The sequence below is a fragment of the Prionailurus viverrinus genome, chromosome A1, assembly GCF_022837055.1.
Source record: "Prionailurus viverrinus isolate Anna chromosome A1, UM_Priviv_1.0, whole genome shotgun sequence".
Classification (NCBI taxonomy): domain Eukaryota; kingdom Metazoa; phylum Chordata; class Mammalia; order Carnivora; family Felidae; genus Prionailurus; species Prionailurus viverrinus.
In genome coordinates this window covers 45812734-45827689 of record NC_062561.1, presented here as the reverse complement: position 1 = coordinate 45827689, position 14956 = coordinate 45812734, and positions in this window count along the sequence as shown.

Sequence of the window (14956 nt, the reverse complement as noted above, 5' to 3'; positions counted from 1 at the left end):
TCTTGAAATCTTGACTTTGCGATGTTATGTGAAAGAACATTTCTCGATGAAGGCACCGGTAACACATTGCCAGCTCAGGGTAGCGAAAGCAATAGAGCTGTCAGGAAGTTCAAAAATTATATTGTCTCTGCCAGAATAACTGGAAAGAGATCATATTCACTTTCCCCCTGAGTTTTGCAGGTCACTTTGGATTTACAGTACAGCATTTTATTACACTTTGAAAACTTTATAAAAAACTTTGTTGTCTAGTTCGTTATCAAAGGTTTTTCCATGCAAACAGATACAGCTGGAAAAAATACATTTAACTATTTCCGTGTGATTTTTCTAGGTTTTGATTATAAAGAAAATAATTTAAGCAGAGTGCTATTCTCCTTTATATCTTGGAGTTTAGCTGAATACATATTTCATATTATCAATGGGATAGAGTTTGTAAAATATTTTGAAGACTGAAGTGGTAAATAATTTTATAATGACCTTTTGTGAAGGTTTGAGAAAAAAAATATATTACACTAAATATCAAATATTTGGATAATGAGTTCAGAGCAACACGTTCTTAAATTTACCATATGTTCTATGACTATCGCTTATTTTTAATCTCTTCCAACCTGTGTATATCGCTTGGGGGAAACATTTTCTGTAAGGAATTCCAAAACAACATCTACCATAGGAGAAAATGTAAACATATTGTACTCTCCCTCGTTGATTTTGTGAGAGGCTATTAGGACTTAATTAGTATACTGTTTAGTTAAGTATATGATTTTATTAATTCTACTTAGAGTATTTTGCTATATAACATGATCTGATGGTTTCCTTTATCCTATTATAATATTTCAGAGAGGTATATTTTTACTGCAATTGAATGGCCTAATATCTATGAATTCCTATTGCCAACATATTTTTGTTAAAAATTTCTGGGACACTTGGATATCTCAGTTAAGCATCTTAGTTTTCAGGTCTTGATCTCAGGGTCCTGAGTTTGAGGCTTGTGATGGGCTACATGCTGAGTGTGGAGCCTACTTTAAAAAAAGAAAAAAAATTCTGGTAGTATTACTGTTTAAGAATGAGATCTCTGAGTTATTACTCTAAACTTTGCTTTATAGTGCTATCTTGTGATGGTATTTGATTTACACTGCAAATATATTTTAAGCATATCCAGTACACATCATTGTCTCCCATTTAATCTTGGCTATACTTCTCAAAAAGCTTAGGTTGCAGTGAGAATGTGCATATAAAACGTGTAACCACGAAAGTGTGAAATCTGAAATAAAATATGCAGATTCCTATTGTTTAATTGCTTTATGACAAAAATTACTGGTCTTAATTCTGACTTTGTATTACTGATTTAGATAGATTTTTGAATGATTTTCCATCCAAATATTCAATGTAAATCTCACGCGCGCGCGCGCACACACACACACACACACACACACACACACACACACTGAATACACTTCAGTTGGATCATTTGGTTCTTTAGTGATAACCGTTAAAGTGAGTCTGAAATAATCCCTGAGTTAATCATTTCCCCTAATTTATTTAATCAGAAACAGTAATCCTTCCACTACAAACTAAAATATAATGAATATATAATAAGAATTACCATTTTTTTTTGAATTGCCTTGTTTTCCCATTAGGATCTTTTCAGGAGCTCAGACTCAACTGTCATATGTATATTTAATAATCTGCATTTTTGGTGCAAAGGGAAAATAAGCTTTTAGTCAGACTGATTTTGATACAAATCCCATATGCCACTTACTAGCTGTGGAAATTTTGGCGAGTTCTTAAATTTGATCTCTGGTTTACCTATCTATAAAATGGAGATAGTTATGAACACTTTGGAAAATAATTGAGAACATTGTATGAAATAATGTATAGGCCATGGTGACCTCAAACCATGGCACATAGTAGAGTCTAAATAAATGCTGCCCCCTTCTCTCATTTCAAACCTCTTTTTGATTATTTAATCACAACTTTAATTGTAGGTTAATACAACTTCATTTCCTTCTCTTTCTATGAACATAGAAATAGATACAGTGACCATGTGCCATTTCCTTACTAGTTTCATCAACCTGTCCTCTCTATAAACTGAATATAAAATATATTAAATAAAATTTTACTTGGCTTGTTATGAAAAGAACACTCAAATTTAGTAAAACTCTTTTATTTTCATTCTTATTCTCCAGCTGTCATGCAGTTCTTGCTTTTGCTTTTCTTCCCAGAGACAAAGGTGCAATGCTAAAATAAATATTTACAGTTGAGAAGCATTGTCTTTTCGGGGTTGGAGATTGGGGAGTGTCAATGAAGGGGGTTCCCAGTGAAAAAAATGTCCTGTTAAGCTGCATTTTTAATGGCAATGGTGTGGTTGCCATATTTCTCTAAAGAAAGAGAATTTCTACATTTTGGAAATTGATAAAAAAAAATTCTTTCTAAAGAATCTTAGATCATATTCATACAATACAAATTAGCTGAGTTTTCCCTGGGTACATATTTTAGGTTCAATTTTTGCTAATTTTTATGTCCTTGATAGCATAGTGGGTATTTTATGCTTAACAAAAATAACCTACTCTCCTTAATAATAACTGATCACATGGTTCAAAGAAGACTTCACAAAAAGTGTTGAGAGAGAACTGGATTTTTTGTCCATTTACTATGAGACATCATTTCTAATTCATATGCCATTTTATAGTAGTTGAAAAATGTGATAAATTCATAGATTAAATACCACTCCAACTAAGAATAATCAATCAAAAATGACAGCTGATTGATTTCTTTTGTAAATGAGAATATACTTATTGTTTAATTGATTTCAATATGCTCAAAAGGTGATTTGAAAGTCATATATTCAAAAGAATATTGCTGCTGTTTTAGTGAAAATTTTAGAAGTTCAAATATGTGACTCATTGACTGACTTAAGATCTTTTTTCCCTGTCAAGACCAGGAAATTTATGACCTAGTCACTTATTTTGAATTCACTGGGAATGTAGACCATAGAAAAAGATTTAGACTTAAAAGAAGCCTCAGTTTTTAATTTTATCAATAGTTTCTTCCCAGTTACTTGGGAGCTTGAATCAAACTATTTATTTTGAATGAACTGTAGCATGCCTCTTATATCATGAACAAAAATGATGATCTCCCTGGAGTGCTAGGATTCTAGAACTTCAGTGCCATAACAGGCATAAAACAGTGGCTCCACAGTTCAGGAACATTTTAAAATAAACAATACAAGTTAGAATACAATTCTTATTAGGAATGCAGTTTTAATCATGTTAAATGTTGTTGACTTTGCTACTCAAAACTATTTTGCAGATCCTAGGAAGGGAAAAAAACCAATTAGTACAGAATATGATGAATGTATGGCATTAACTATGCTATTTACAATAAAGTTGTCTCCCAGAAAAAAAAAAGTTGTATTTTGGTTTCATAAGACATGGTCTATAAATATTTTTAATTGCTTTAATAATATTTGAGTAGGCTTATTACATGTGTCTACTCATTTTCTCATTCTAAAATATGTTTGTTTATATGGTGGCCTACCACATAAGTATCCACACTAAGGAGTTTTTTGTTTGGCTTAGTAATCTTAAGTGTATAATTGACCATTTAAAAACATAGGTCATTTCTGTATTGAACTAAGTGAAGGCATAATGGTTAAAGATACATTTTTTAATAGCCAGCTTCAGTGTCTCTGACGGCACATTTCCTTGATAGTAACATACTACACATATAGACAAAAATTACATTAAATATATTTGTTACTCTGATAGAGATGTAAGGTTGTTGATGATGTTAATGATGATTTACATGTATTTTGCTTTCACAGGGTTTGATTTTCACAAATCACTAACTTTGGTTAAGTCTTTTTAGTATGGAATTAGAGGACAGATAGGCATACTCCATCGTACCTGATCTTCTATCTTTAGATCAGTGGAAAAATTGGAGTGTGGCATGTTAGAATACAGTGGAAGGAAAATGGACTATGGCATTAGACATGGTTTGAAAATCCAGCTTCTACATTTGCCTCTTTATGCACTTTGGCATTACTTATCAGCTCCATGCCTATTGCTCCAAAAGCAAAAGGGACTCATTACACGTTTTGCACCCAATTTGGTGAGGAGTAAAAAGATTTCTAATACATGGTTTCTTCGATGTGTTCAGTGTTTTAAGTAATACTAGTTCCTTCTTCCTTCCCTTTTCTATTCTCTAGCATAAAGTGATAATGTGATTTTTTAAAACTGCAAAATAAGTATTTAATTTATATTCTTGAAACTCGTTATTTCTCTCTTACTTCTATACCCATCTTTTCCCACATTTTCACTCCTTTGAATTCTGTCTACCACATGGTAATTTTCTGAGCTATTCCTATGAACTGTGGCTCAGAGCTTTGCCCGAGTCCCATGCTCTGATGTTTAGTGTAGTTCTTTTCCCAAATATTAAACACAGAACTTTAGGATATAAAAAGATTTTAATTTTTTTTTCAATGTTTATTATATTTTTGGGACAGAGAGAGACAGAGCATGAACGGGGGAGGGGAAGAGAGAGAGGGAGACACAGAATCGGAAACAGGCTCCAGGCTCTGAGCCATCAGCCCAGAGCCTGATGCGGGGCTCGAACTCACGGACCGCGAGATCGTGACCTGGCTGAAGTCGGACGCTTAACCGACTGCGCCACCCAGGTGCCCCAAAAAGATTTTAAACATGACCGAATGTGAGTACTCTTGTGCAAAAGACAATGGGCTGAAGTGATTTGCCTAAAATCATGCAACTAGCGAGGGGCAGATATTAAATTCAAATAAGTACTATTTTTGTTGCTTCACACCATTATCTCATTATCAATATATAGGTGTCTGTAATATTTTTTTCAAGTAGTATGCAAGAGTAGGAGAGAAGCCCCCCAAGAAAGTTAAGAAGTCATTTAAACTTTGGATTCTAAATTACATAGAATCGTTGTCTACCTGATAGCAATCCCAACTATCATTTATATAATGGTCTAAAGGTGACATATCTGATAAATAGATGATTTTTGCCTTGAGAAAAATCTGGTGAAATCAAAGGATTTTAGGATTTCACTAATGTTCTTTCTAGTGTTCCCTACCATCCTCAAATGGGACCATCCTCAAAAGGGGAATATTCACTACTTTATTAATTTAATATAAACTAGAGTGTATTTTATTACTAAACTAGCACATCATGCAACTGAAAAGTAAATGCATAAACACAGAGTTTAATCATTCATTTGGATGAATGTGAGGAACTGTTTTATTATGTGCTTCATTAGCTTGTTATTATTATTTTGGAGTTGTAATTGATCATGTAACTCATCTATTAAGTTTTTAGGACTGTATGAATGGAAAATTTTAGCCATTCTAAGCTACACTCACAGAAATGAACAGTTACTTTTAGTTGCCTTAACAAGTAATATTAAATATTTGACTTGCAGCCATAGCATAAACAAACAGATAAATAAAACATACCCAATGGTGTATAAAACCATTTTTCCAAACTGATAATGTCTGTCCTTGTGATCAGAGCCAGGATCCCTGTTCACATATGCCAATTGATGGCTTGCCAACATTTCTCACTCTGACAGTTGTAATAACATACCACTAAATTTCCTAACAGAACACACTAAGAAAGGTTAGTGATTGTATCTTTTAAAATTGAAATAGAAAATAAAATGTTTAATGTTGGCCTTGTATATACTTTTCAGTGAATTATCCAGTCTGACTCCAAATATATATTAAACTATCCAAATGTACTATTGTCACTTGGGCTATTATTTTTGTCTAAGGTCTTGTTTAGGCTTACCTTTCCATTCATGGGATTATCTGTGTATCAAGAAGTTTGTAGAATCTGAGTCATTGAAAAATTGATAGATGAGCAGCCTTAATGTTTGGTCCACAGCCGGCTCTACAATACTGCCATCTGCGTGGAAATTAGCTGCTGTTAGTTGATGCTTGAAAAGAGTCCATTTTGTTTTGAGTCAACTCATATGACTGTAAAATTCTTTTATATATTGAATAACTAAGTCTGCTTTTTAGCTCTTTCCTATTTGCCCTATTTTCCCACTTTTAGTTATTATACATGTAATTGCCCTCCTTCATTCACAGTCTACCCTTTCAAATCGAAGAAGGCAGCTTATTTTATGAACAAGAATTGGGTCCAGGCCAAACCCTAGCTTTTGATTTAAATATCTCTAATTCCTTCAGTAGTCTTGAAATGATAAGGTTTTCAGGACTTTCATTATTCTGTTTTTCCCCCTGTACTCAGTAAACCTTTATCATGCAGTTTATTTGTTTTGTGACCATTGTTTTAGAAGTATTTTAGGCATCATTTACTACTCTCTGAAGTGTAGCATGATCAGTTGTATAGTCAAGTCATAAGATTATTTTTAAAAAAATGATTAAAACCTCTTTCAATTTTAAAATATTATACTAGCATTCAAATTCTCCTTAAATCATAACTCTTGGGGTGTCTGGGTGGCTCAGTTGGCTAAGCATCCTACTTCAGCTCAGGTCATGATCTCGCGGTCTGTGGGTCTGAGCCCGTGTTGGGCTCTGTGCTGACAGCTCAGAGCCTGGAGCCTGCTTTGGATTCTGTGTCTCCCTCTCTTTCTGCTCCTCCCCTGCTCTCTCTCTCTCTCTTTCACACTCTCTCAAAAATAAATAAACATTAAAAAATTTTAAAAATCATAACTCATCATTAAAAATATCAGCAAATATTAGAATTCTCTAAGTCAGATATGAATAGTGTATAATAATTATGTAAAACAACAAATATGCAAAAATAAAATAAAAAATGTCATCAATTGTTGTTAATTCCAGATAGATTAATCTTAAATTTTCTTGTTTTACCCTGAAGAGCTTGGACCTCCAAAGCTGTAATTCCTCCAACATCAGACTCTGGGTGAAAACCATCTTTTCATTTGTGACTCCATTAACAGCACTTAATTTACCAGAAAACTTACCAGAGGAGGGTTTCAGGATTGTCTTTTCACTTGACCAAGTCTTTGGTAAATTTTCTTGCAGCTGTGCTTTGCCTGTTGCAACCTGTCCTTTGTGTAAAATGAAACAAAAATGAATAACATACTATCTGACTCTTATCTATGAATGGACTTTTAGCTAGTCAGAAAGAAGAAAAAAACCTTTTTAACAATACCCCTACCTCTATAATATAAGTCAGTTATCATATAGCCAAAGATTGTATGAAAGCTTGCCTGCCAATGGTTTTAAAACTGAATTCTTCCACCCATCGCATCAGAAAAAGTTACAGAGGAAAAGCTGTCGTTTCAACAATGACAAATTGAACTTATAAAGTGGAAGAAGGCACTGGAAGGGCATTTGTGGAAACTGAGAGGGTATATAATTTTCCAAGTTCAGACACTAAAACTAATAATTGGGAGAGAAATCCAATTCAGATTTCATTAGTCCCAAAGTCTATATTCTTTCACTGATACTTCTTTACAAAGATGTGGAGTCTTACAACCAGGATTCTTGTCAAAAAAAAAAAAAAATCAAATCTGAATGTGATCAAACAGGAATCATATATCTAACTAGTTAACTATTAATACAGAAGAAATAAAAGGATTAGAGGGAAAATTGAAAATGACCACAGCTATGCACTGAAAAAAATCACTGACCTGGCAATGGCAGGCTACTTTTAAAAATAAAGTGCAAGGAATACAAAGAGAATGGAGGGTAGATTTACACATTAAAAGTGATGTAAGGATATCAACTGATTGTATTGTATGATTTACTAGGAGCAAACAATTAGTAAAGTAGACAATTAGGGAAATCTGAGAAACTAACTCAAATGGTCATAGTAAAGAAATTGTTAACACTTGAAAATTTGGCAATATGGAGTTTAAGAAACCTATATTTTTAGAGACACCTATAAAATATTTACTGATAAATTATATGACATTTGTAACTTTCTTTAAAATAATCTCTGTGCCGTGCTAGGTGGTTAATTGGGTAGGAGCTAGAGGAAGTAAGATTAGCATTAGGTGACAGATACAGGAAAAGTCTTTATACGATTCTTTTACTTCATTGTGCCTGAAAATTTCTTTAGTAATAAGTTAACCAATTTAAAAGTACCTTTATTTATAGAAACACTGAAAAGCTATTTACATATATATACACATATATATGTATGGATATACATTACATATATATGTATATGTATATATATACACATACATATATTCATATATATGTGTATATATATACATACACGCATATATATATATTTTATATTTTTACCTATATCAATGTCATTCCATAACAGAGGAGGCCATCATCTTACTAGGCAACATTTATAATTTTACTAAATAAGACCATTATTTTTTAAGTTACATTGTGTGTTTATCTACCACATCCCTAATGTTTTGGTGACATATAATCAAAAGTAAAAAGGTAGTTTCAAAACCATTTTTAAACAGTGAGAATACTTCCATTAATAAGAATTTTATTTCAGAGACATAAAGTTAGTCTTTTGGTTTGGTGGGGGTGTCAGATATTCTGTCTACATTTTCTATTATTAGAATGAATGTCAACACAGAGAAAAGGATGTTCATGCTGTCACAGGGCGTATACTTAGACTACATCTGAACATTATTTTTCAGGAAGAAGTGTTCAATGATTTGATCACTTGTCAGAAGCATCTCACTGAAAGATCTTGCAAAGCTTTCAGTTTTCTTTTCTTTTCCATCTGGAAAACAAAGAACAAAGACTCCATTCTTTGGTGTGGTGTATTGAAATCCATGCATTTCATAGAAATCCTGAATATCAAGAATTGTATTGAATTTTTTCCACCTTTATCATTCCTGTTACCAATTCTGTTTTTATCCACCAGCTTAATCAAATTTGTGCAGATTTTTTTTTGGGGGGGGCGAGGGGCTTGGAGGGAGTTGTTATACAATTGTGAGGTAAGAAACTTTTAAAAAGAGCTCTGCCACCAAATTACATAGTAGACACTGCTGATGAATATGTCATGGAGAATATTTTTAAGCAGATGGTATCCACAGTGGTATATCTACAATTTCCCCTAAAATTACCTTCTGTCATTAAATGAACCATACTGTAACTGAAAGTAAAGCCTCAAAAAATACTATCTCTGAAAAAGATGTCACAGTTTGATAACTTGTTCCCACCTCATGGGAATGTTGGGTAAACAAATGAGATAATCAATGTGAAAATTCCTTGAGCATTTCAAGAGTAATTGCAAAAAGAGTCCAGTATATTTTATTATGTTATAATATTTTAATTTGGAGGATGACACATTTTTATACATCTGTCTATACATAGATATGATTAATTATAGGAATAAAATAATTTATTTTTGTTTTCTGTAAAATTCACTGCCATCCCATATTCTCAAATTATCCATATGAATAATACATGAATACATTCTTGTGCTGTGTTTCATCTTCATACATGTTATTTTTTTTATTCTGATGGAGAAGAAACTATGCACATTTGCATAGACTTGGAAAATATCAGTCTTTGGCAAGTAATGATTCAGATCCAATTCCTCCATTTTTAGCTCATCACTACAAAGGTCCAAAAATGTATGTTTCCTTAGTTGGTAAATAATATTTAAATGCACTTAGGTATATATTGTTGGCCCCCAAACTTGAAGATTTATGTGTAGAATTAGATTTCTTTTGAATAAAAGAAGGAATAAGGTTATCTGAATTCATAAATCTATAAAGCGTCAGTTTTGCCAGTGGCTGTACCTACAGCAAATTACCCAACATTTACCAATTCAAACATATCATGGAGGTTGTAGGAAGCCAAGTTCTTAACCCAGACCAAATGTTGAAGGATGAAATATCTGACTTCTCCCTGACCTTGTAGGCTACCTTAAAAAATTTTTTTTTTTTGGGGCGCCTGGGTGGCGCAGTCGGTTAAGCGTCCGACTTCAGCCAGGTCACGATCTCGCGGTCCGTGAGTTCGAGCCCCGCGTCGGGCTCTGGGCTGATGGCTCAGAGCCTGGAGCCTGTTTCCGATTCTGTGTCTCCCTCTCTCTCTGCCCCTCCCCCGTTCATGCTCTGTCTCTCTCTGTCCCAAAAATAAATAAACGTTGAAAAAAAAAATTTTTCAAAAAAAAATTTTTTTTAACTTTTCCTTTTTTGTAGACACTTCTCACTTCAATTTAGTTCTGTATTCTTGTTATCTCCCTACACAAAATTTCTTAAGACATACCTGAAACTTTCTCACACTGTCATATAAATTATTGATAAAAACTTTCTTAGGGAGATTTGCATATTAAAAGGGATCAAAAACTTAAACTTGTTGCCCTGGATCAGTAGTTAGAGTTTCCTACTGTGTGATTACAATTTAATCACTACATGGGGTGAACTAAATTGGAGTAGGGGCAAAAATTAATACTTATTGAGAGCTATCATTATGTAGACTCTTGAGATTTAATTCTTAAAAATATTTTCTGCAAGATTTGCAGAATGCAAGGGCTCAATGAGTTCCCATCAAAATGACCAGAGGACAAAACACAAGACATACCATCTTGCAATATGAGAATACCATGTTTAGTGATGAGTTCATAAAAGTTTAAGACAGGGGCAAAGGCTTATTTTTGTTGTTGTTTTTTTCTTGTTTTTTTTTTTTTGTTGTTGTTGTTGTTGTTTTGGAGCACATGCCTAAGAAATTTGGAGCATATGCCTTGAAATCTGAAAGAAAATTATTTTTTTCCTTTCCTAAAGTTTATTTTTATTTATTTAGAGAGGGAAATAGCAAACATGGGAGGGACAGAGAGAGAGAGAGAGAGAAAGAATCCCAAGCAGGCTCTGTGCTACCAGCACAGAGTCCAATGGGCTGCTCAGACTCATGAACTGTGAGATCATGACTTGAGCCGAAGTCAAGAGTCTGACTCTTAACCGACTGAGCTACCCAGGCACCACTGAAAGAAAATTATTTTTGAATTGTCAATTCCATTTCAGAAATCTAAGCAATTAAACAAGATGGTAGAACTTCAAAATATACAAGGAAAAATATATTCCTCTATTAGCTTTCTCATCAAAATAGAATTTTGAGGTCTGTCACCCAGAGGACTCTTGTAGGATTTAGTATTTTCACCAAGACTTTTGAGTGAAAATCCACATAGGATTAACTGCCTAACTTCCTTTTTGAAAACGTTTTGACCTGACTTTCATTCTCCCACCTGTAATGCTAGTCTAAGTGTTTACACTTGCATCTGTCTCTCTGTGGGAGGAGGAAAAATGTTTCCTACCTGCCTCTGTCCCACTGTTATTTAAAAGATGGGGGGGGGGAATCCTTAGAACTAAACTGGAAATAAAATATTCACCATACCCAGAGTCTCTTTTAACTGCCTTTCAGATAGATGGATTGCATGGTGTTTAAATCCAAAGACTTCATACTTTCAATATACATACTTCAGGGGAAAGAGTAGAGTAGCTTTTGCCAGGAGTGAGGGACTGGATGCAAATTCATGCTGAATTTAGATACTTACGATATGCTAATTTTCCAAAATATGATCTGGAAGTCTATGGAAGAGGTGGGGGGGTAGGGGGTGGGTAGGCAGCTGTTCGGATCAGAGCTATTGGGCTTTTAATGAAACAGTAAAATCAACCCAATCAAGCTAAGCAAAACAAAACAATGTCAAAATTTGAATCCGGGCCTCAGCACAGGGAAAGGGACAATTGCCCTGTTTACTATGCCAAAGGAGAATGTCCTATTTGACCCAACTTGTGAAGAAATACGGATTTTTTTTTCCTTCTTCTGTTTTCAGTTTGTATCCTCCATATTTTCTGGCAACAGTAATGGTATTTTATTGTTGTGTAATTCACTGATATCTGTAGCTATTTTATACTAACTCGGTTTGAAGTGCTATCGTGTCATTATCTAATGTAATTAGCATTTTTACTTTGGCCATTTACTGATAGAACCATTACCACTGCATCATACCACTTCTGTATAAATACAGACACCTTCATGATTTTTAAAGTATAAAATCAACATTCAAATAGGATTCTCTTTATTTAAATAGACTTATTAGAAATTTAAAGCAGATGAAGATGGTTTCAATGAAATGAATAAATAATTAAGGCAAATCTGTATACTTGTCAGAAATTCCATATTAAGAATCAGGTGAGGGGAGACAGTCTCCTGACAGAGCTGTCATTTTTTTAGTCAAAGGTAATGTTAATTTTTTTTTTAAATCTTGATGTTCTTTTCAAGTTTACTTGATCAAACCAAAAGCCAAAAAAAAAAGCTGCCAGATAACTTACACAGGTAATAATCAGAACCTTTAATCACACATAAAAAGAGCCATTCAATTCTATGTATTGCAAAAATCATCAGCTGGTTGGGAAGGCAGGTTTTTGTACTTCAAGCAGTTTTATTCATTGATCAGGTTGTGAAATAAAATAACAGATTGCATTTTACAAACTGGTCACTAGCAATGCCTCGTCAGCAGACCTAGACAATAATCCCTGAGTGTTGTAGGACCGCAGCCGTTAATAACCTGGCTTGTTAGTTGAAAGCTGGCATAGTCTCAAGCATTTAAGAGGATTACTGCTATAAACCATATTAATTTTTTTTCTTAACATTCAAGTCCATGGTGATGAAGAGCTTCTGTAATAGAAATAGTAAAGTCAAACACACAGCAAAACCCTGTGCAATTCCTTTTTGTTTGGTGACTGATTTTACAAGAGGAAAATAACAGTCAAGCTTCGTTGTACTGATTTGGAATATTAATTTTTGATGAAATAATTTTTAATTGCAAATCCTACAAAATAAAATAAGACATTATGTTAGAGAAGCATGCCCAAAGGATGGATTTCTAATAAGACCTGTTCAAACAGATTTTTTTTTTAAATTGGCCTCTTTCTCACTTAACTATCGAAAGAATTAGGCAAAAAGCCCAATAAAATCAAAGCTTCCAACTTTTGACCTCAAAGAAATTTATCAATCTCCTGTCAGAGGCAGCACAGTATGAGTTAAGGGTATAGACTCTGGGCCAGACTGACTGGGTTTGAATTCTTGTTTCATCACCTTAGGCTACCAGCAGGGTGCTGGGTAAATTACTTAGTCTCTCCTTGCCTCAGTTTCCTAACCTGTAAAAGGAGATAATAACACCTAACTCTTAGGATTGCAATAAAGATTACATGATTTGATATTTGGGTAGTTGATTAAACAGTCCCTGGCATATAATAAATCCTATGTACAGTTTGTAAAATTAAAGCCTAAGAATATAAATTAATGTATGTCAGAGATATAGTAAAATCAATAAGTTTTATTTATTAGCCTTTAGTGGTAGAATACAAAGTCTAAATTAGAAAATATTTGTTCAATCAAAAATACTCAAGCAGCTGGTATTTACAGATACAGCCAAAGATAAATTTGAATATACATACCTCTGAAAATTGTGTACTTAAAATAATTTCCAAAAAGTTACAGAAAAGTTAGTTTAATTCCACCAGCCAGAAAATTTGAGGATGTGTGTTCAGCTAATGTGAAAATTCTTAAGAATATCCTATATTGTACTCAATATCAAGGCTTTGTTGAGCAGAACATTTTTTTTTTTTTAAGAACTTGAGCTCTTGAAGGGTCAAAATACCAGTGGTTCTTCAACTTAAAAATGCTTAAGAGGGGCGCCTGGGTGGCGCAGTCGGTTAAGCTTCCGACTTCAGCCAGGTCACGATCTCGCGGTCCGGGAGTTCGAGCCCCGCGTCAGGCTCTGGGCTGATGGCTCAGAGCCTGGAGCCAGTTTCCGATTCTGTGTCTCCCTCTCGCTCTGCCCCTCCCCCATTCATGCTCTGTCTCTCTCTGTCCCAAAAATAAATAAACGTTGAAAAAAAAATTTAAAAAAAAATGCTTAAGAAACACCATAGGAACTTGTTAAGAATGCAACCTTGGGGATTCTAGCTCAGACGTGCTATGTCACTGAGTCCATGAATCTGCATTTTAAGAAGAGTCACAGAATATTTTGGAAGTTCTCTTGAGAATACATTTTTATCAGGTATTGCTGCTACAGAAAACATTAGTTATTTTTCTAAATTTTATCAGGCCTACAAAACACCAGGTAATCTAAACAGATCCACAGTATCAAACTGTTTCCTTACCTTTTCTTTCCTTTGAAAAGAGGAGGTTCTCTGGTAATTTATATTTCAACCACATTATTATTAAACTTTTTGATGAAAGGAGAGTTAAGATATTGTGGGATTAAATGTCTTACTAAATACATGCCCCTAAAAGAATCAGCATATTCTATTCAACCTCATAAAAATCTTGATTCATATAAACCATGTTACCTAGTTATTAATACTGTTATATTTTTAAAAGAGACTTATAAAGATGCCCCCCAAATAGTAATTTTTTTAAAAAATTACTAAATTGAGATTATTTTTATTTAGAGGTAACATATTTTTATGAACAGTATTAAAAAGTTGAAGAAATCGACAAAGCACCTGGATATTGCGACATTCACTTTAACAGAACTGGTAAGAGGCCAGGAAATGGAGAATGAGAGATCAAACAGAATAGGTATGGTATTATAAGTAATGTCCTGCTCCTATTAAAAATTGTTCAATACTTTATCCTATATTCTTAAGTTACTTTGTACTTACAGTTCTTTTTAATAAATTGTGTACTTGTTAGGAAAGGAATCTAAACATTGATCAATGCAGTAATCACCAGTATCTGAGAGGTTGACTTAGGGTATCTGACAAGGAGATACTCAAGGAAGGAAGACCTGGGCTCTACATCTTATGCACCATTTAACTTAATCAGTGACCTTACTAAAGTCATGTTATCATTTGGAAGAATTTTCCTCAGTAATACAAAAAGAAAGTTAATTTTTAAGGTCCATTTTACCCTTGTGATACTCAGTGTCCCAGTTGTTTGTGACAGTTGCCCCCAATCAAAGGCATTTTGTCACTATGAAGACAGCTTCTATGGACATGATGAGCCCATTCTTTTTGT